Source organism: Myiozetetes cayanensis, unplaced genomic scaffold, assembly GCF_022539395.1.
Source record: "Myiozetetes cayanensis isolate MyiCay16 unplaced genomic scaffold, myiCay2020 scf4, whole genome shotgun sequence".
Classification (NCBI taxonomy): Eukaryota; Metazoa; Chordata; class Aves; order Passeriformes; family Tyrannidae; genus Myiozetetes; species Myiozetetes cayanensis.
The window spans coordinates 10,286,060-10,306,778 of NW_026087631.1; the positions used below are offsets into that span (position 1 = coordinate 10,286,060).

Consider the following 20,719-nt stretch of genomic DNA (forward strand, 5'->3'; position numbering starts at 1 on the left):
GACCCTTTTGCAGGCAAAGGAGGTAAAAAATAGTTTTGCAATGTTTCTTGAAATAGCTGTAACAGGTTATTTCTTCCAGGGTTACACCTGCGTTCCATGTTTCTTTCTGCCCTCCAAATGCCACAATATCCAGATGCTCTTAAAGTGAAAATCCTGTTTACACCCCAGTTGCTGCTTCCAGTTGTTATTTTTCTAAGATATGAACCCTCTTTAATATCACCTGGTTCATCTACCTGGCCAAGTAAAAGTGGAATATTAACTTGGAATACTGTCTGCTGTATCTCATATTAAAATGCCTTATTCTCTGCCTAGTGTTGCAAACACTTTTTTTAGACTGTTGACTTCATTCTAGAAAAAAATGAAATGTACTAGTGGTTTAAATCATTGCAAGCAAATATTCACATGATTTGAAGAAAGTTTAACAAAGCCAAATGGTGTGAAGAAATTGATATGTGCAGATCAAGGAAATCATATTACTTAGAGAGTTATAATTCTTAATTTTATTAACCTAATATTGTTAACCTTTTTTTACACTTGAAAATTTCAGTTCTGATTACCAAATCTTTTTCTAATAAATATCATTGCACATAACATATTCTTTTCTGAATTCAGTCTTTGAAGTTATATACTGTAAAATATGAACTTCTGTTTGTGAACGTTTGGAAATGTTAATCCTATTTCAAAGACATGGTTGTAGATTTTTTAATAGAGAATAATTTTTTGTCAAATCAGAGCAATTCTTTCTTGAAAAAATTAAAATTTGTCAATCCATTATTATTCTGAGCTTTCCATGCTAAAATTTAAATTAAATATGTATTAACTAATTTTAATTGGAATCCAAATGCTTTAGTTCACTGAATTAAAATGAACATTTCTTTTTACTTAACCTAAGTGTTAGTTTGTATTTCCCACCATGAAGGCAATTCAATTCTGATTTGGTTACATTCCAGAAGTGAACAGATTACTTTTTGGATTACACTTGCCTTTGGACAAATTTGTTTCATTATAGGAGTTAAATAGCCCTTAGTACCTAATGGAGGACAGTTAAATGTTTTGCTCACTGAAAATAGCAGGAAACAAGATCAATACAGCACTAAGAACATAGTACAGTTTTTAAAGAAGAAAGATTTAATTTTAATTTAACACTGGCAGCTGATGTTGATGACCTGAAAAGAAACATATATTTTTGGTAAAAATTTCATCTTTTTGTAAAAAAAAAAAAAAAAAAAAAAGAGTAATTAAACTTCCAAATAGATTTTTTTTGGCACTGTTTATTTTTTTTATTATTATTATTCCGAGACACCATTTGCAGTTAAAGAATAAATTCTTCAGTTCTACTGTAAGATGCCATAGAGTTCATTCTGTTTCTTTTAGTTGCTGATAAATTTGGAAGACTGTCATCTGCTTACTTACATTTTTTCAATAGGTCATGCCTATCCTTTGCATTTTTCTTTTCTCTCATAATTTTAGAAGAAAGCAGACACTGTAGCTATAGAGTCACAGCCCATCAAGCTTCATATTGCAACAACCAGCTTAAAAATTATAGTGGGAGTCAATCTCTGTGGTATCACAGGGTCTATTACATGAACCTTTTTCTGTGCCAGTTGGTGTCATTAAATGTCTACAGCTCTGTCTCAGATTGTAATCTCAATTTCATAGCCTTCTCTCTAAAGTCAGGGAATGTGATTGTGGATTTGGTGTAGTGATCCTGTCTCCACAAGGCTTGAAAGCTATAGACTTTTCCAGACCTGTTCTGGTAGTCCATTTAATTTGTAAGTTCAAAGGGACTTTGAACAATCATAGAAAAGACTATAATTGCTGAGAACTTGCTGAAAATAAGGGGAAAAAAAGTTCACAAGTAGATAATCTCTAGTAGAAATTATGTTAGTATTTAAAAAAAAAAAAATGGAAGGGGTCTTAGATTAGCATAGAATAGAAACTCCAGCATTTCATTTTAGTATCTGAGTCCAGCAGAATTAAACTCATGTTCATGCTGTGTTATGCTAAAGGTAATGAACGTAAACTGAAAACTCAAGAAACCCACAGTGTGCACTGCAGAGATGATCAAAACTCTGCCAGTTTTGAACCGTGCTAGCCTCTTACAGGAATGTGAGGAGTGTTCACATCATGAACACCAGAGAATTTGCAGGAACTGTATTACTGTGAACATAGAGATCTCATATGAATGGAATCTCTGCATACCCCAAACAGAAAGTACCTTCCCTAAGACAGCACCTGGAACACTGGTAAGTGGTAGAGATTCCAGTGGAATTAGCTCGAACCCAGTGTACTTGCAGTAACAAATCTGTCAACTGGTTAAGTGACTCTGCCTCAAGCCTTTCCATCCTTGTGTCAGGATTCCCTTGTCTTCTTTATCTGGCAAGACAGTGGAAAATATCTGCATCCAAAGTGACTGCTGTGAGTTTTTGTGTGGAGGAAAAATGCAGCTATCTTGTTTCCTGAACAGAGTTCACTCCTCAGACAGTATTTGCTACTGATTTTGCCCTGTGTTGCAGACAACAAGCACATCCCTGGTATAAAAGTACATGAAAGCTTTCAGTCTACATGATTCCTGACATTTCAGATTCTTGTCTGCAATTAAATATCTTTCTGTGGAAAAAAAAAATATTAAAAGCTAGAACCTGTGGAAGTTTTTCTGTATGGTCTTTTTAGGTCCAAAATTTCATAATACATTTTAGAAACCTTATGAAAAACCTTCAGTTTGCCAAGAAGAGTGATGTGCATACATGTAGAAGTCATTGAGAAAGATTTTATGATCTTTCTATGATATGGAAGTATTTATAGTGAGAGCTTTTAACCTCTATAAAGATAAGAAGAGGGTTTGTAAAAGCCACTCAGGGAAATGAGTTCAATTTGTTTGGGCAGTTACAGTTAATTCTTTTAAGTAATGTGTTTTAAATAACCTCAATATGTTTTCCAAATATCTGAAATTGTGAATAATAATTGGAAAAATAAATCACTAGTCTGGATACTATCAGTAGCATTGGGTCATTTTCTTTATTTCCTTGGAGTACTTATCAGCTGACTTAAAGCATTTTATATTTTATCCAAAATATCAGCTCAGCATGATACTAGTATCTCAAATACCATTTAGGTGGAATACATTTCTAATTCCTAGTATGTTGGCTCAAACTACACACACTGTATTCACAAGCACAGGCTACTTTAAGTGTATATTTTATCTTTTTGCTTCGTATGCCCAGATGGTATTCTGTTTGCTTTGGGGTAAATTCATGAAATGAAGCATCTGGAGTTTAGGGTGTTTTGATTTGCTTCACTAGCTTCACCAAGCTCTGACTACGTTACAGAATATTTGCTGCTAAAGCTCTTATCCTGAAAGTAATGTTGCCAAAGGGTAAGGAAATCATAAATGTGTTGGTACTGTTTTCCAGATTACAATTCTGCCAAGATTACTGAAAACCTTAAGTGCAAGAGAGCAGTTTACCAATCTGAAGATGAATGTCATGTGTTTTATAAACACAGTCCTCTAAAATGAAGCAGGTCTGCACTTCAATCACCCATCAAGTTACAACTGCAAGGTCAAACAGCGCTTTGCTTAGTGTAAGAACTTTCATAAAAAATTGATTTAGTTATAGTGACAGTCCCATGTTTTCTTTTATATTGCAAAAAGATATGAATTACGTTGCAGGTAAATTACAGCTCTAAAAGGTAGTAACTCTTATGTATGCATGCTGGAGATTTATTTTATAGGTGTAACATTTTAAATTCAGGTTCCTGTTTCTGTATATGACTATGAATAGGGATAAATCCAGGGTATGGAAGAGAAAGAGAAAATCTCAGAGGCAACTTGATTTCGTTTCAGAGTAAGCCAGAGAAACAGTAAGCTAAGTAATTCCTTCATTAGTTCTTCCTCCTTTGGTAATCCCCATGAATTTTAGCAGCACTTGTCAAGCCGTACCACTGGCACTGAAACTGCTCTGTGTATCCATAGCTGAAGAAAACAGCATATTTCTTATCTTTTCCAGGCATAGAAATGATGCAGTGCAGCTTCGAGTAACAAAAGATTAAACATGCTTAACCACCAAATCTAACACCGTACCTTTACTCTAGGATTTGTTGTCTCATGCTGAGTGTTGTGACTAGGTACTACATCTGTTTTTTGGTGGTGTTGAAATTAAACTTTTCTTTTTCCTTTTTTTTTCATCATGAACTTATCCTTAAGTTCTGGCAGTAGGTTATCCTTGCTTTTGAATTACCAAAAGCAAAATACTCATTTTTCCGCAAGAAACTAGCATTATGTCTTGGAAAGCAATGTTGCTATTGTAAATAATAGAGGCAAAAAAAGAGGGGTGGGTGGCACCTGAAAAACAAAGATTATGCTCACCTGCAGAAAATACAAGAGTACTATTGGATTTATTCTCAAACAAGTTCATACTGTTCTTGTAATTTCTCATCTCTTCCTGTCCCAGCAAGTACCTGATTGAAATGGGAAACATTCCTGAAAATAAAGGGCTTATTCCTTCACTTTGTCAGAACGCAAGGAAAAATTACGAAATGAGCTGTTGCAACAGTCCATTATTACACCATGCAATTTCATTAACTCTCTTTTTTCTGTTAAAAAGTGGTTTCTTTGAATTAACTATCATGCAACAAAATAAAGCAGTCCGCTAAACGTCGTTTATTCAACTTCACAATTGAAACTTACAGTTAAGAGTGATAGCTGAATGTTAAATGGTGCAAGTGGGTATTGAGCATTCTAGATGTTTGGGTTGTATTTTTCCCATTCAGTGTGACGTGTTTGGTCTGTATCTCTAGCTCTGGTGATTTTGAGTTGTTATTTAATGTAGTTTTATCAAGTCTTGGTTCATAAAAGACTGTATGTCTACCCACTATCCATGATAAAATGAGATGATTTCTGATAAGAGATTAATGTAGTAATTTCAGCTATTGTAACCACTTATTCCTAAATGTGTCCAAAATTTTAAACAAAATTAAGGGTGATTCTGAGAACATTGGTCACCGTGGAGTATTCAACAACTGTAAGAGGACACATCTGATATGTTTTGATGTTACAGATTATTGGAAGTGAGTTGATCATTTCATTGTAAAGAAATAATCAGAATATTTGTCTGTCCTTAGGGAATTCTTAATAGCTGATGTGTAACACACCAAACAGTGTTTCATCCACCATGCAAGGAGGTGGGATGGGATGCATGAGAGATTTGAGTAGGAGGCATATGTCTATATTAGTTACCTTTATGTTTGGAATAGTACAGATTAAAATAAAAAGCTAGAGATCACATATATACATATATATATATATATATATATATATATATATATGTATATATAGTCAAGACATAACAAAACTGCCTTCTGGTTTTCCAGATATGTGTAACAAGATTTTGGTAGATGGCTGTAAACCTGGGGAGCACTTGAGGGGTATGAAGAGGAATCAAACCAACAATTGTGTAGTCTTTATGGAGGAGTGCTGTTGGTTGCAGAGAACAAACACTGAGAGAGTCAGGTGATTATCTGATTAGTTTTAATCAGGTCACACTTTGATATTTATCCTGAAGTGAAGGGTTTGTGCTTTCATGTGTTTATAATTTTAATTTTGCATGTTATTTTTGACATTTTGATAGTGACAAATTACTTTGATTTCCAGTGGAAAAATGAATAATTTTCTAAAGTCATAAAACATAAATGTTTGGGAGTACGGATTTTAAAAAGACCATAAGTTAATTCACATCACTTTTTCTCGTAATGGTTCTTAAACATTAAACTTAGTCAAAATTCATTTTAATTGAAGGTTCTGTGATTATGAAAAATGAAGAGAATGACAGAATTTAATTATTTTATTGCAGAATGCCTCCATATTTTGACTTTGAACAAAAGCATCAATAAATTTGTATGAGCTCTGTGGAAAGGAAAAGAGATAATATATCATTTGAATTAAAAAGTCTGAAATTGTTTAGTTTTCAAAAATCTCATGCATAATCATTCAAATAGAAAATGGAGTAATGAATGATGATAAAACTCGAGTATAGCTGAACAGGGAAGTTTTACCATCTTTTTTTTCCATTTTTCTCATGAATTTAAACCTGAAAATATTGCCTTTATTCATATTTGATCACTAGTGATAACAGAAATAAAGTGATGAGGGATATATATCTTAGATCAGATGATAAAGTGTAAACCCAAGACTATATCCAGTTTCTACTGGTTTAATATTGGAAATTATTGAAAAGATTATGGGAGAAAAGTTTTATAGGTCCTCAAGAGCATATAACCCCAGTGCTGCCTCTGGTTGTATATGTGAATTCTCACAGATGTTTACCCATGCTTCATCATGGCAGAAACACTGAATGTTCCACAGCTGCAATAGTGCTAAATTCAGTGCTAAAGTATCCCTAGGATTTTTCCATAGGAAGTTTAACCTCTTCTGCAACCTAAACTCAGTACTTTCAGCTGTGTCAGTTTTAACATCTGATTTTTCTATTTCTATTTCCAGTATTTTCTTGTGTAGTAATCTGAAATGCTAATACGCAATTACATATCTAGAGAATACAGTATGCCCTTTAACTCCACATAGGAAGCAGTGAGTATTTCAGAAAAATGTCTACCCTCACAAAGCTACATTTCCACTGTCTTGATCTGGAACTCCTCTTACCTGGGAAGAGTGGAATGAAGTCAGGAGAAGAGGTGCCTATAGGTTGCAGTGGTCTGGTACAACTTACCAACTGTACTAAAAGCAGCAAAGTTTTGGAAAGTTTTATTACCTATTGCTAAAGCTGACTCTCAAAGGTCTTGTTTGAAGATTTCAGCATGCAGCAGACATTTTTGAATTAACTTCTTCAATACCAATTTCTTTCTGTCAGGGAGAGTGTGATATCTGTGACCAACATGGTTTAGTTTTTTCTTAGCTAGTTCATATAAGTTTTTAAAAAACTGACTCTAAGCTAGCTCAACATGATCCAGCAGTGTGCCCAGGTGGCCAAGAAGGCCAATGGCATCCTGGCTTGTATCAGAAAGTGTGGCCAGCAGGACCAGAGCAGGGGTTGTCCCCCTACACTCACCACTGGTGAGGCCCCACCTCAAAACCTCTGTTTAGTTCTGGGCCCCTCACTAAAAGAAAAACATTGAGGTTCTGGGGTGTGTCCAGAGAAGGGCAATGAAGCTGATGAAGAGTGGCTGAGGGAGCTGGGTTTGTTAAACCTGGAGATAAGGAGGCTCAGAGGGGTTTTTATCACTTTCTGCAACTACCTGAAAGGAGACTGTAGTGAGGTGGGGCCTCTTCTCCCAGATAACAAGACAGGATGACAAGATATGGCCTCAAGTTGCACCAGGGCAGGTTCAGATTAGATATTAGGAAGTTAATTTCTTCATGGAAAGGATGATCAAGTAGTAGAACGAGTTGCCCAAGGAAGTGATGGAGTCACCATCCCTGGAAGTGTTCAGAACATGTGTGGGTTTGGTATTTTGGTGTATGGTTTAGTGGTGAACATAGTGGCACTCAGTTAATGGTTGGATTTGATGATTTTAGAGGTCTTTTCCCCTTCCTTAAGAGGACAGGGGGAGAAAATTAGGTAAGATAGTTTAAAGGTCAAGCTAAGGTCCAGGAGACCATTTATCGAGTATTGCCATGGGCAAAACAAATTCAATTTACAGAAAATGAATTTAATTTATTGCCAGTTAATAATAGAGTAGATTGATAAGAAACAAAAACAAAGTAGAAAACACCTTCCCCTCATCCCACACCCCACCCCTCCACCTTTCTAGTCATAACTTCACTTTCTTTGATGCCCAACTTATCTATATTCAGGGTTATATCTATCAGTTGCTGGGTGTTTTCTTATGATTTCTCATTATTTCATTTCTTATAATTTCATCATAAAGATAAATAAACTGTCTAGGAATGTTCTGCCTGTTAACAGAACATTTCTTTTGTCAGTCTTATACATTCAGAAAATGCAGTCCTAGTGGTTCTTTCTTCCTGTTTTCTTGTATCATTAGTTATTTTCATTTCTTCAAAAAATAATTTGACATCTTTATTAATAGAAGATAGTATTGGAATTTCAAAATATTTCACTGTCTCTGGGAGATGCAAAAATAAAAGCAGTACAATTGGATTTATGCATGAATCTGAGTTTCCATCAAGAAGAAAATGTTTAAGCTTTTCCAGATTCAGAGTCTGGAGTGTTCTTGTTTCAGCAAAATAATGGAATCTAAAGTTTTTATTCCATAACAATTGCTTCAAAAAAATTCCATGGCAAATTTTCTGCCTGCACGTTTTAATCTTCTCACTTAAGCAATGGGGTGAGGGTGGAGGATACTTGGTGGGTTTTTTTTTGTGATACAAACATACAGGTCCTACAGAACAATAGAAGGCCAAGAAAATTGCATAAAGCAGGTCCAGAAGCCCAAGACCTGAATTTCTAGAAAATTTGCCTAATCTGTCCCTTCTCTCAAACTAATTATTTCAAAGGTAGAATATTTTCAGTTACATCCCATTGTGACCTGCATTACTAGAAAAAAAAAAAAAAACAAACCACCAAAAAACCAAAAGTCCAACCAAACAAGAAACTGCTATATAAAAGTGAGGATTTGGTCTTGTTTCCTTTTTCTTTTTTGGGTTTGTTTGGGGTTTGTTCCCCACAAAAGAAGCTGACTGAAAATTATCTGCTGCTGGGGAGATAACAGAGAACTGTAGCAAATCTCATGTCAAAATTACTGCTTTGGCAAATGGGCCACCCAACTTCTTCTCTAGGGAAGCAACTGTGTTTATTGGAGACAGTACTCTCTGGAGTGCTGGCACCTCATCACTGCCTTCCAAGACCCCTTCAGCAAATTGCATAAATTCCTTATGTTGTAGTTTCATTCTGCAGTTCAGCTATTGGTCCTTCTAATTTGTTCATGACAAACATGTATAATATCATATAAATTATATAAATATAAAAAATATAAAATCATTTAATTAACTCATATATTTGTAAACCACATAGCAAGTTAGTTGAATAAGTTGGATAAAACATTATATTTCTTCATGAAGTTTGTATTTGCTTGTAATATCTGATCTTTCCTATAACTACAGTGTTATTCATGGTGGTAGTGGGTCAAGGGTTGGACTTGATCTCACAGGTCCTTTCCAACCCAGTTGATTCTATGATTCCATGATTATTATATCCTAAGAATATTTTAACTAATATTTTTCATTCTTTTTATTTTATTTGGTTGGTTTTGTTGATGGAATAATCTCTATCAGATCAAGATGTGGTTTTTGTAGACACGTAGGGCCGTCTTTTTTCAACCATTGTGGAAGATCTTGGAAAAGTCATTTCCATGAGGCAAGAAGATGAATAATTTTGTTCTTTTGGTTTGTTTTTCTGAGAAGCTTATAAGGACATGTTGATTCGAAGAGTCTAGTATTTTTTTTCAGATTAATTTTGAAATAGCACAGTTCTGGATTATCGTATAATCTGTAGTTCTTTTAGGCATATTCTAGTCCTGAAACACACACAGTTCCAAACTTTTGTTAACTTCTCAACCATCACTGTGTAAGACGTGTTTTTTCATGTGTCCAGTGAAAATAAATGGAAAGTTCAGATTTTAATTCAATATGGTAAAACAATATGTTTCTAAAAATCTCCTTTCTTACTGCAGAGTTGGAGACATGGACAGAGAAATCTGTGGAGGTGCTGAATTCCACCACCAGCAGAGAGTATTTAATCCTGCTGTTGAAGAGAATTTTTTTCTTTGTCTCCATTCTAGTTTTAATGCTTTGTTGGCTTCATCTTAAGATCCTTTAGTAAATGTCTCTCTAATCTAATGTAGGCAACAACTTCTTGCTCCCCTTGAGTGCCAGCGAGTGCACACTATTTTTTGGTGTTATTAGGAGGTTTCAGTAGCCTCTAACCATATTTATCTCAGCAGACACACTTATGGCTCTGACAATCTTTTCCATTCCTTTTTTATAAGAGCTAAATATCATTCTAAAACATCTCAAGGCATTTCACTGAAAACATCACCATTTCAAAAAGCTTAGTAAAACTGACAAGACTAAATATATTTTCTTCTTTTTGTTTTCTAGTAAGTGAGCAGTGGAACTGGAAAACTTGGCAGAACTCTTTGTCTTTCCTGCTTGTATCTGTGGAAACTGGTTTGCAAGGTAAATATTCCATTTTAATTGACTGTAATTGTATGCTATTATAGTTTCAGATGTCTAAAATGACCTCATAATACCTCTAGGTTTTAAAGAAAATACCCATGCTTAGGCTTTCATCTACCCTTTTAGTAGTGAATTGTATTAGAATAGTCTTGCAACTTAAAATAAATGCAATTAGTTCCTTTGGATTCATTAACAAATACACCTCCCCCTCAAGAAGAAAGTAAAAGTATGCCAAGATCTAGGTTATTTGTGAGTTTCTGGGCTATTGCTCCTGAATTGCTATCAATCTGAGTGAAAGAACAATTAAGATGATGTGAATGCATTTATTGTCTCAAGATGTAGTCTCTGTATTGAGTCTTTATTGGTGATGTTATGTATATTGATGGTTTTGTTAGAAGAAGACTGAAGGTGATTCTTGAGATCCCTGGCTATGTTTACAGTCTTGCTTTACATTTTTTAAAATAAGAGATTCTTATGATTGCTCCTAAACATAGGTTTCAAATAATGATATTGGAAAGGTAGTCATGTTATATATTTGGACCATTTAATTTTCTAGGGTTTAAAAATACCTCAGAAAAACTGGCTTGTTTTGAGAATTAATCACATTATCATGGAAGGCTACTGTTTCTATAGAGAGAAATAAGTCCCTGAATACCTTCCTTGGCTTTGGTTAAGGGTCTAAGCTCAATATTACTCTTTCCTTTGACACTTTCTTTGTCCCATTCCTGAATTTTGTCTTTGAAGTTGTCTTAGTTGCCTGGGGGAAAGAATATTCCTCTCTAGTCACTCTGCCATTGAAACTGGATCTTTTAGTTATACTGAAAAAAAGAGTTTTCAAAAACTCTCCTCTTATATGTCATAAAGAATTGAACCAGAAGCTATGCAAAAGCTGCTCCAAATTCATGCTTTTAAATGGAGTGCTGAGCAGAAGAATTACCCCCTCTTGACAGAAGTGCCACTATTAGCTGTATGTTCAAAGTGGAAAATTGGCCCCTTTGAAAAATAAAATCAGCAGCCTTCTTGGCACCTGAAATGGGGGAGTGAATGTTCTGCTCTTCAGCATTTGTTTAACAAGCTGAACGCCGAAGCTGTGCATTTAAATATATTGTATTTCTTAAGCAGAGTGAGGAAAAAAAAATGAATCAGCCTTTGCTGTGAGTGAAACCACGCTATGAGATGGTTATTGGTGATTGTGGAAAAAAAAAGTAGCAGTATTTCTTTCAGGGCTCCTTCTGAGGATGGAAGCCATTTGTAAATACAGAACAAGGGTGGCTGGTGTTACGATCTGCCCTTGAAGGTGAGTGGTTAATAGATCCTTTGGGACAGATTAGAGTGAAACAACATTGAATGATCAGTGTTTATAGGTATATATGTGTGTGTGTATATATATATAAAATATACATAGATGTAGATAATATATACATACATGTATATGTAGGTTTTATTTTAGAACAATTTGGCTGCAATGGAAAAGAGGTATGTAGCTGTTTTTGTTATCTATAGAAATATAGCAATATAAAAGCATAAAAATAACCCTTAAGAAACTGTATAAGGGAAAGAAAGAAAGAGAGGATAAGAATACAAAGATCTGACCTCCCGTGGATCCAGTATCAAGACTTAGTAGCAGTAATTTCCACTTCCAGTGGTCGCCATTGGGAACCCCATAGAACACAAAGTTCTATGGGTGATAATATAACACCCAGTACCTGACCCAGGGAAGGAGAGAGGAGTTTCCACTCTCTGTTACCACACTGTGAATCAGGAGTAGGCCTCTCGTGGAAGGCCCCAGAAATGAGTCTCGGGGTGCTTTGGGGGTCTTTGGTGGTTTATGACACCTTCTAAGATAATGGCCAGTCTTCGCGAGCGAAGATCCGGGGAAGGTCTTTCCACCTTCCAGCCTGCGCATTGGATTTTTTAGGTGAGACACAGTGTGCGCGGAACTGAGCCCACCCTTTAATCCTAAGGTTCATCTGCCGGGGCCAAGCGAGCTTGGACGGTGGCAGCGAGGTCCTTAGGACGTAGGTGGGTTGCCTTTAAGGGCTAACGAGCCCCACCTGCCCGGGAGTGGCCCTGACCGGGAATCGAACCCGGGTCTCCGCGGTGATAGCGCGGCGCCTTTACCCCCTAGACCACCAGGGGCTCCACCTTCTAAGAACTGACAGCTGATTCTCATGGCAGTGTAGTTGAGCCAGTTATACTCCATCAGAAGGGATGGATAAATTCAGGCCTACCTATGAATGTCCTGATACCTCCCCGGGGAGAGGTGTTTCAACTGAGCCAGTTGTGTAAAGGAGGACATTCCCATGATAAGAAACACTATCCCACCTCCACAGGGTCTGCTTCTTATCAGCCTTCTCCCTTATCTGGCTCAAAACCCAGCTTGTAAACTCCTGTGGTGATTGCTCAACCCTTCTCTCTTATGCAGATCAGAGGTTTTGTCACCACACACCCAAACCCTCCTCCTCCTCCCCTCTGGCTAAGGGATGCAAACCTGGCCCCAGCAAAGCACCCTGCTGCCTCTGCAAATGACCCATTGTTTGAGTCGTTTACCAGTCTCCCGTAGCTGGCCTGTCTTGCCAAGTCTCTTTTAACTACTAGAAATGGCAGAAAATTTGCAGCTGTGATGAAGAGCCCAAACACAATGATTTCCACACAATGCAGATGCTAAGTCATTGAACAATCAGACTTACCAGAAAAGTGTGGGTAGTGTTGCATTTCAAAGTGGTGCTGGTGCAACTCCCCACACTTCATGTTGTGTTACATAGGTCTCTTCTATCTTGAGTTTGCAAACCCAGCAGAAATGGGAAAGCACTAGCAATCAGAAGTCTGATGGCTAAAGCCATAATTTTACAAGAACTTAATAGTAATTTTCATGATTATGTTTTGCATTGTGTTTAATGAAAAGTTAGTCACGTACTTAAACACTTGTGGAACAGGGATACATTTGGCTCAATGGCAGCTAAAGAAGTGAGGGTGAAAATGATAAGTAAAATTTCCAAATCATCTATGTGACATAGCAGCAGGCATGAGCTGGTTTTTCTGCGTCATGTATGATAATTTGGTATCTTAAGCAAGATAGAAAGGACAAAAAAAAATAAATGTGATGTTTTAAAATACCATTGAAAAAAGATATTTAATTTTATTCCAAAATACTCTTATTATGATTTTTTATCCACAATAACCACCTCTGACCTAGTGGGCTTCCTTTGGCTGTATGTGTAATTAAATCTGAAGATGCCAGTGATTCTAATGAGTTATGTGCAATTTTTGACATTGACATTTCAATAGCAAAACACCAATCTTCAGTTTGGAGTTAGCAATACATTACTGACAGTGAGAATAGATTAATCTGTCTTTATGATGATGATGTTGTATGGGGTAATGAGATGTTTTTCATCAGCCAAAAGGTTTAGAGTTGTAATTTGAACATTCGCTTTTTAAAAAGGTTTGGAGAATTATTGTGAAGTAAATTTCTTCCCTTGTGTCTTTTGTTTTCCTCCTTCTGAAAAGATTAATTACTGCCTATTAAACTTGTTTTCCTAGTGTTGACCATCACTGCTATAAGAACTGATTTTTACTGGTGCATCAACCCCTCAGTTTCAGCCTACCAGGGTGTTGGGTAATTTATGTATTACCAGATATTGGCAAACATTGTATCAATGCAGTACTTGTCTAGAAATTATTAACTATTATTCAAAAATCTTCTGTATTCACTCATATTTCTGTGCTTAAGGATCTATTTCTTGAGTAACTTCCCTGAATCTTATATTGAAGAAAAAATAAATCTCTTTAGTGTAATAGAAGGGTTAACTTTGTTTGTAAAATCTTATGTGTATGAGGGAGTCAGAAACTTTTTGTTGTAATTAAACAAGAGGAGTTTCACAGACAGCTTGCTAATCAAGCAAGTGTCAATAAACAACTGATAAGAACTGCACCTTTTCATCTCTGACAAATACCAGACTACCACTTACCCAGCCACCGAACTCAAGCAACAAACAAATTTACATCCGAAAAGCCAATGCCAGACACCACTTAACATGTACTTAAGAACCACGAACATGTATAAAAAGAGACACTGACTTCATTTCGGTGTGTGCCTCGGCAGGGCACTGCCCTCCAGGCCACCCAGCGCTGTTTTGCTTTATTATCGCTTACTTAATAAATTTATCAATGTTTAATTGGAATTGAGTTGTCTAAATTCTTATACTAACTTATAACATTTAGCACTCTTAGAGGAAAAAAAAAAAAAATTCTGCATGATTTTATGTTTTCCTGCTCTTTATTCCATGAATCTAGATTTTTAAAAGTACTTATCCAGGGGTGTGATAATATAAGTAGTTAAGGTTTCTCATATCTCTGATGGTTACCAGGCCTGCTTACCTAAAAATAAGTAAAGACTATCATAACTCCTATGCTTTTGAGATAGGAAGCTGCTGTTCTCCAGTCTAAAAAGGAAAATTTTAATAGTTCTGTTAAAATTACTATAAGTACATACAATACGATGTGTAAATAAAAAGAGCAAATCCCCTCAGGTTTAAAGCATCTACATTATAATACACATGCATGAATAATCTCTGACAATTCAATCTAGTACCTTTAAAAGTAACAGGTGACTTCAAATAGTCAAATTAAACAACCTTAAGGGATCTAATTTTCACTAAATTCTGACCACTCCTTTTATGAAATTCAGTATTTTTCTAAACTCAAAATGCACACCCATAAAGTCACTTAGAGAGATCTTTTCTTACAGTGGATCTACAAGACTTGTTGATTCTTGAAACTGCAGGAATAAATTAAAACAATATGTTTCATCCTTTTGGAGTGTTATCTTGATCTGTTATGTTTGCAGTCATCTGCATATTTTTCTCTGAGTTGTAATTGGAGTTTTATTCTAATTACAATTGGACTTTAAATATGTGTCAGGATTTATTTGGGAGTCCTTACGTTTACTGAATATGAGTCTTGATTTTCCAGATGAAATTCAGAAATAAGTTTTGGAGTATGAACTTGTGTGATCTACACTCCAGTAGAATCAAAAACTGTTTAAAATTGATGTACAAGCAAACCAGACCTTTCTCTGGAGACGTGGTTCACTCAGTGAAGACACTCCAGTTTCTTTCCTGGTCTCTACAAACATTAAGTCATGTCTACATTCACAGGGGACTAGAATTGTTGTTTGGAAAATAGAAACTTCACCTCAGAATTCTTTGTTTTAGAAAAGTAAGAATGTCAAGCAGAGCTGAACCAAAATCTTAGAGAAAAAATCTGCTGGAAAAAGTAAAGCCACAATCCACAAGCAAAAAGCTGTTTTCTTATGGGTTGAAATGTTGCAAGGCTTTGTCATACAACCACCCTGAAGGCACTTCCTACGTTTTGCAGAGGATAAAGAAGCCATAAGAAAAGCTAAATCTGTTGTCTTCTTTTAATATCAACCCTTCCATTTTCTGTCTTAAGCAATACAGCATTTTAAATTGTGTAATTTCCTTGAAACAATGAATTCAGTCCTTCCTTGAGTTTCCTTCATGCCTCACTCATAGTTCTCCTGTGCAGCTTTAAATCTTTCCGGTTTGCATTTTCATCATTGCAGCCCAATCTTGGGCATGGAATTTTAAAATGAGAGCTCATCATAGTAGAGTACTGTGCTGCATTTCATTAATCAGAAAGTATATGAACAGGAAAAAAAGCAATAACTTTGTATACGATTACTGTCAAGGGGGACACTTGAGCTACAGCAATAATAAGAGGTGAAAGGAGACTTTAGCAAGATAATATACGTAACTGTTGAAAACTGAACTGAATGAGTTGGTTTATTTGAATTTGGAAGAAGAATTTTCATGCCTAAAACTAGTTTTCTGTTTCTGACTGGGAAATATCAAACCAAAACAGATCAAATCATAAATGATGATCCTTAAGGTCCCTTCCAGCCCAAGCTGTTCTACGATTCTATGATTAAAAAATATGTTGTATAACAGCAGCCTGCTGATATACAGATTTTTAATAACTATATAACTAATCACATTTTTATGCTTTGAATTCTTTTACATTTATTTTTAATGTAGCTGTGATTTCTGGTGTATTTTTTCAGTACCAGTAGAAATTGTATAGAAGCTTTTGACACGAACATTAAGTCTCATTCTTGAAAAACAAGTTTCAGAGCTTTATTTCATCCTTGTTTACTGCATCAGTATGAATTAAATCATCCCTAGACTAGAAGATCATTCCCAGACTAACTGTATATTTAGGTCTAATCATGAAGGCGACATTTTAACCTCATTTTAACCATATGCACAAGATTTTTTGCCAACCAGGGGATGTTTTAGCAGGTGAAGCCTCAGGCTGGAAGGTCCAAGCTGAAAAACTGCAGTCAAGTGATAGATGTTGAGGAGCTCTGCCAGCTCTCTGTTGAGACTTGCTTCAAATCTGTTAAAAAGCCTTTGAGTGTGCAAGGAAGAACAGGTCACCCAGTCAGGTGAATGAGAATAATTATAGGTCAATAGAGCTTTAAAATAATACAATTTGACATATGTTGAGAAAACACTTAAGGGGAGAGGCCATGTAGCACAGTGTGTGTGCTGTCCTAGAACCTGGAAAAGGAGTTAAGGGTACACCAAAGGTAGGAAAAGGTATTTTTTGCAAGTGATTCTTCAAAAGTGGTTTCTGTCACGGTAAATATTACTGGAAATATCACAGGAGGAAATTCAACTGTCATCACATTAGTAAAAGCTTAAAAGCATGAAGGAGTGAATGTAGAAAAATAACAAATATATCACCTCAGTAAAATATGAATATTTTTATGATAAATCTGGGGTAGAGAATCATTGTGTTCCTTTCTTTATATATAAATAGCAGACTAAGAAAAAGAGTATCTTCAGAGTTTCCAGAGTGTCGTCAAGGTGTTGTCAAGATTACTCTTTCATTTATTAATTTGCTTAGGTAGAGTCCCTGTGGTGACTCTGGTGTTCTGTCTCTGAAGCATACTGATACTTCTTCAAAGGCCATTATTTGAACTCACTGTAGTCAGTATGCAGAATAAGTGTGTGCAAAATTCATTTTTTTTCACACTTAACGCTGTTTCTACCTTTGCAAATGGGAGCATAGATTTGAAATATTTCTGGAATAATTTCTCTATAAATTTAACATTCTAATGGGGAAAAATATTTGGAAACAATTGCACAAAATCAGAACAGCAATAATTGAAAGATTTAAAGTAACTACTATTCACCTTCATCCACTACAAGAAAAGAAGAACTCTCTCATACCATTTATGTATTCACTCTACAAATAATCACATACATTAAGAAAGCAGCCACCATTTCAGTTTCTCTATGTCTTGTGACTCAGTCAGACACAAAGGTCCATTCAGAAGATGGAGTGAATGGAGAGAAGGGAGTGAGCTGAGAACTGTATTATTGTAGTTTTAGTTTGGACATTAGGGGGTTTGGAATGGGATGATCTTTATGACCTGTCCAACCAAAGTCTTTCTGCGATTCTGTGATTACAAAAGCAGTGATGCTTTTCCAAATCAAAGATCCAGCATTATGGGACAAAGTAGGCTGTTTCTGCAGGATTCGTGCATATATAAAAATGGGTCATTTCTAATGCAGTTCCTATACCTCTGATTTTTATTAAGGTCAAATCCATATCATCTGGCAAGAAAATAAAGGTCGTATGCTAAGCTAATGTAAATCACGTTATCTCTGAAGTTATATTAATTTACAAGAAATTATGATAATTCTTAGGCCTGTTTTGGAAATTCTGCCCATTCTATATTGGAGCTTATGGAAGAAATATTTTGAAAATTTTTTGATGGAAGTTGCTGCTTTTTTTCATTTGAACATTTTCCAAGTGAAGATGTTTATGATTTTTTTTCATATAACATATTCTTTACTTTTGATATGCCTAAAAAAAATAAAGATATTGAAATTCAGGAGAAGCTTGTTTCATGCAGTAAGAGCCTTCACATGGTATTCAGGAACCAAAAATACATCTATTTTAATTTCAGTTATGAAATATTAGGATCGCCTACACTACGCTAGCAAATCAGTTATTATTTAACAAATGTTATGAAGAGAGAAGAAAAAAACCTGACAGCTATGTTGTTCATGCTTTAAAAAGTAGATGTTTACAGGATCCATAGAAAGCTAACAGCTACTTAAATCTTATAAAAAGTAAAAAAATAAAACAAAACCAAAATCAAACTTAAACCAAATGCACAAAACTCATTCATTTTCATACAAAAAAACCCTGGTGTACTTACAATTGTATATATGGAAGAAAGTTGAGGACCCACAGTTTAAAAGTAGGTAAACATTTTATATCTGTGTATTTGTTTACAACTCACAGAATAGTTTTCATATATTTTTATTAATTATGGTGTTTGCACTGAATGTTTTCTTTCAGAATAATAAAGTAAGTCAGGTGGCTTGATCTTGTCATCACCAGACTGCTTGGGTGGTCCTAACATAATTGCAATACCTGGGCCACTAAAGTTACCCATATGGTCAGCTAGTTCTAAAAACACACTTATCTTATGCACTGCCTGATTGTTGTTGTCATACTTTTCCAAACAAATAAATAGAGTGAATCTAGGATGACTTTTTTTAACTTCCTTTTTCCCCTTTTATTTGAAAAGTACTCTCTTTTTAAAGAGCGTTTACTATTAGTGATGAGCTTTTCTCATTTCCTCTCAAAATGTCACAATCGATCACATCCATATTTATCTGCCAAGCTACTTAGTGCTATTTACAGTGTCTCACTTTCCCACTTTTTCATGAGCCATACTATAACATCAGGTAGCTCTTCACAATTAGAAAATTTCACACTTGTGAAACACGACTGCTTGTTGCAAGAACAGAACTGTGGCACTTGTAGCTTTATTCAGAATTTTCAAAGAACCTGTGGTGTCTGAAGCAGCAGACACCAATAATATAAACCTTTCTGCTAATATAAACCTTTCTTCTTTCAAATTAAGGCCATTATGCCTTGTCCTATCACTGTATGCCCTTGTACAAAATCATGCTTATTTGCAATGCAGTGTTCACATGATGCAAAACATTAAAAAAAAAATCAATAAGTAAAACTTCAGAAGGGAGTGAGATCATACCTTTTAAGCTTGGATAACTCTGGTGAAAAAAATAGTTTTAGCAGAGCTGTGTGCAGGAGCTAAAGAAGCTACATAGCATCCCAAAAAGCAAAAATCATGTCAGTGAAGGTGAAAGCGATCAGAAGTTTGAAAGTGGGGGTAATAGACAGAAGACAGGATATAGAGGAAATGTGGAATTAAGTTGTAGTATGAAAGAAGTGCCCGGGGTTTCAAGTGAGAGTCAATTTTGGCAAAACTGACCAAGATGACAGGTAGATAAACCTGAAGAGTAAATCTATCAGGGGAAAAAAAAATTACTTTTGAATTTTGAGTGGAAACTATGCACTTCATCCATTTGCATTAAGATTCTGATCCTAACTACTCAAAAGTTCCTTCACATTTTTTGAACTGTACAGCTATGAAGGCTACTCCATAGAAGGATGTGAGGAGCTTACATGTTTTAAGCTGTAAATTATGTAATGTGAGAATATTTCAGCTTCATTTAATCATATTATAGAGCTTCTCGGCTCTGCTGAGCATGTTAATTACAGGAATTCATTTTACCAAAGTGGTATACAATGTGCAGAAAAAGAATAAAATAAAACACTTACTGTTGCTGTTGTTAGCAAAATGTGTGTTTTGTGAGTAGCAGCAGGTAGATGGATAGCAGAACTGCATCCTGTGGAGAAAGACACATTTTCTGGGTCACTAAATAGTCAGCTTGCTCAGTTTAAGTATAATAGTAATTGAAGGGTAGAAGATTTACGGTGGCAGTGGATTGGTGATTCTAGTTCACTAAATAAAACACAGTTTTTGGTAGTCAGAAGAGATTTTTTTTTTTTTTCCTTTCAGGACTGACCAGGTCCTGCTGTTTGAATTCCATTTTTACCTGAAGTTCATTTATTCCTCAGGGAGCACAATCTCAGGTAACAGTCCATACGTCTGTCAGGTGGAGGGATGCTGTGAGGGCTGTCATGTTCTGTCTTTCATTTCTTTCCCTTCAGTTACATAAATAACAAGAATTTCAAACCTGTTGCTCCAGGATTATGTGAACCCGTGAACGTAGCCAACAGTGATTGGGGGCAGCATTGGGTACTACAAGCTCTGAGGCATTTGTTTTTTCCATCTTCAGCCAAGAATGGGTCAGCCTTATTTCAAAGAAGTTGTGAGTAAAGCTGAAGTCCTCTGAAGCACTCTCTCACAGATATGTGTTTGCCCCATTGGGGTCTGACTGCAGGAATGGTATTGCCTTTGCACTTGTGCTCCTGTCCAACTCACCTCAGAGCTAGACATGGAAAGTTGGTTTTGTACTTGTGTCATGGGTTTGCTCTGGGTCAATTTTTCTCACCCCCCACACAATTGCTATAAATTGAGAGAAGTTTTATGCAGACAAAAGAGACCTGATTGGGGAGAATAATGTTAAGATTTATTATTAGCAAGATAAAAACTAAAGAACTATATCTACAACAATTATAATTAGGCAAAAA

General features: G+C 35.6%; 1 protein-coding gene across 6 annotated transcripts in view; it reads left to right on the forward strand.

Annotated features, from left to right (window-relative positions):
* The window catches only part of LINGO2 (leucine rich repeat and Ig domain containing 2), a 490,471-nt gene that overhangs the window by 165,116 nt on the left and 304,636 nt on the right, over window positions 1–20,719 (forward strand). For all 6 annotated transcript variants that reach the window (XR_007630550.1, XM_050329379.1, XM_050329377.1 and 3 more), the window contains one exon: window positions 10,073–10,150. The gene's annotated coding sequence lies outside the window, so the exon portion shown is untranslated. The remainder of the gene's footprint in view (window positions 1–10,072; window positions 10,151–20,719) is intronic.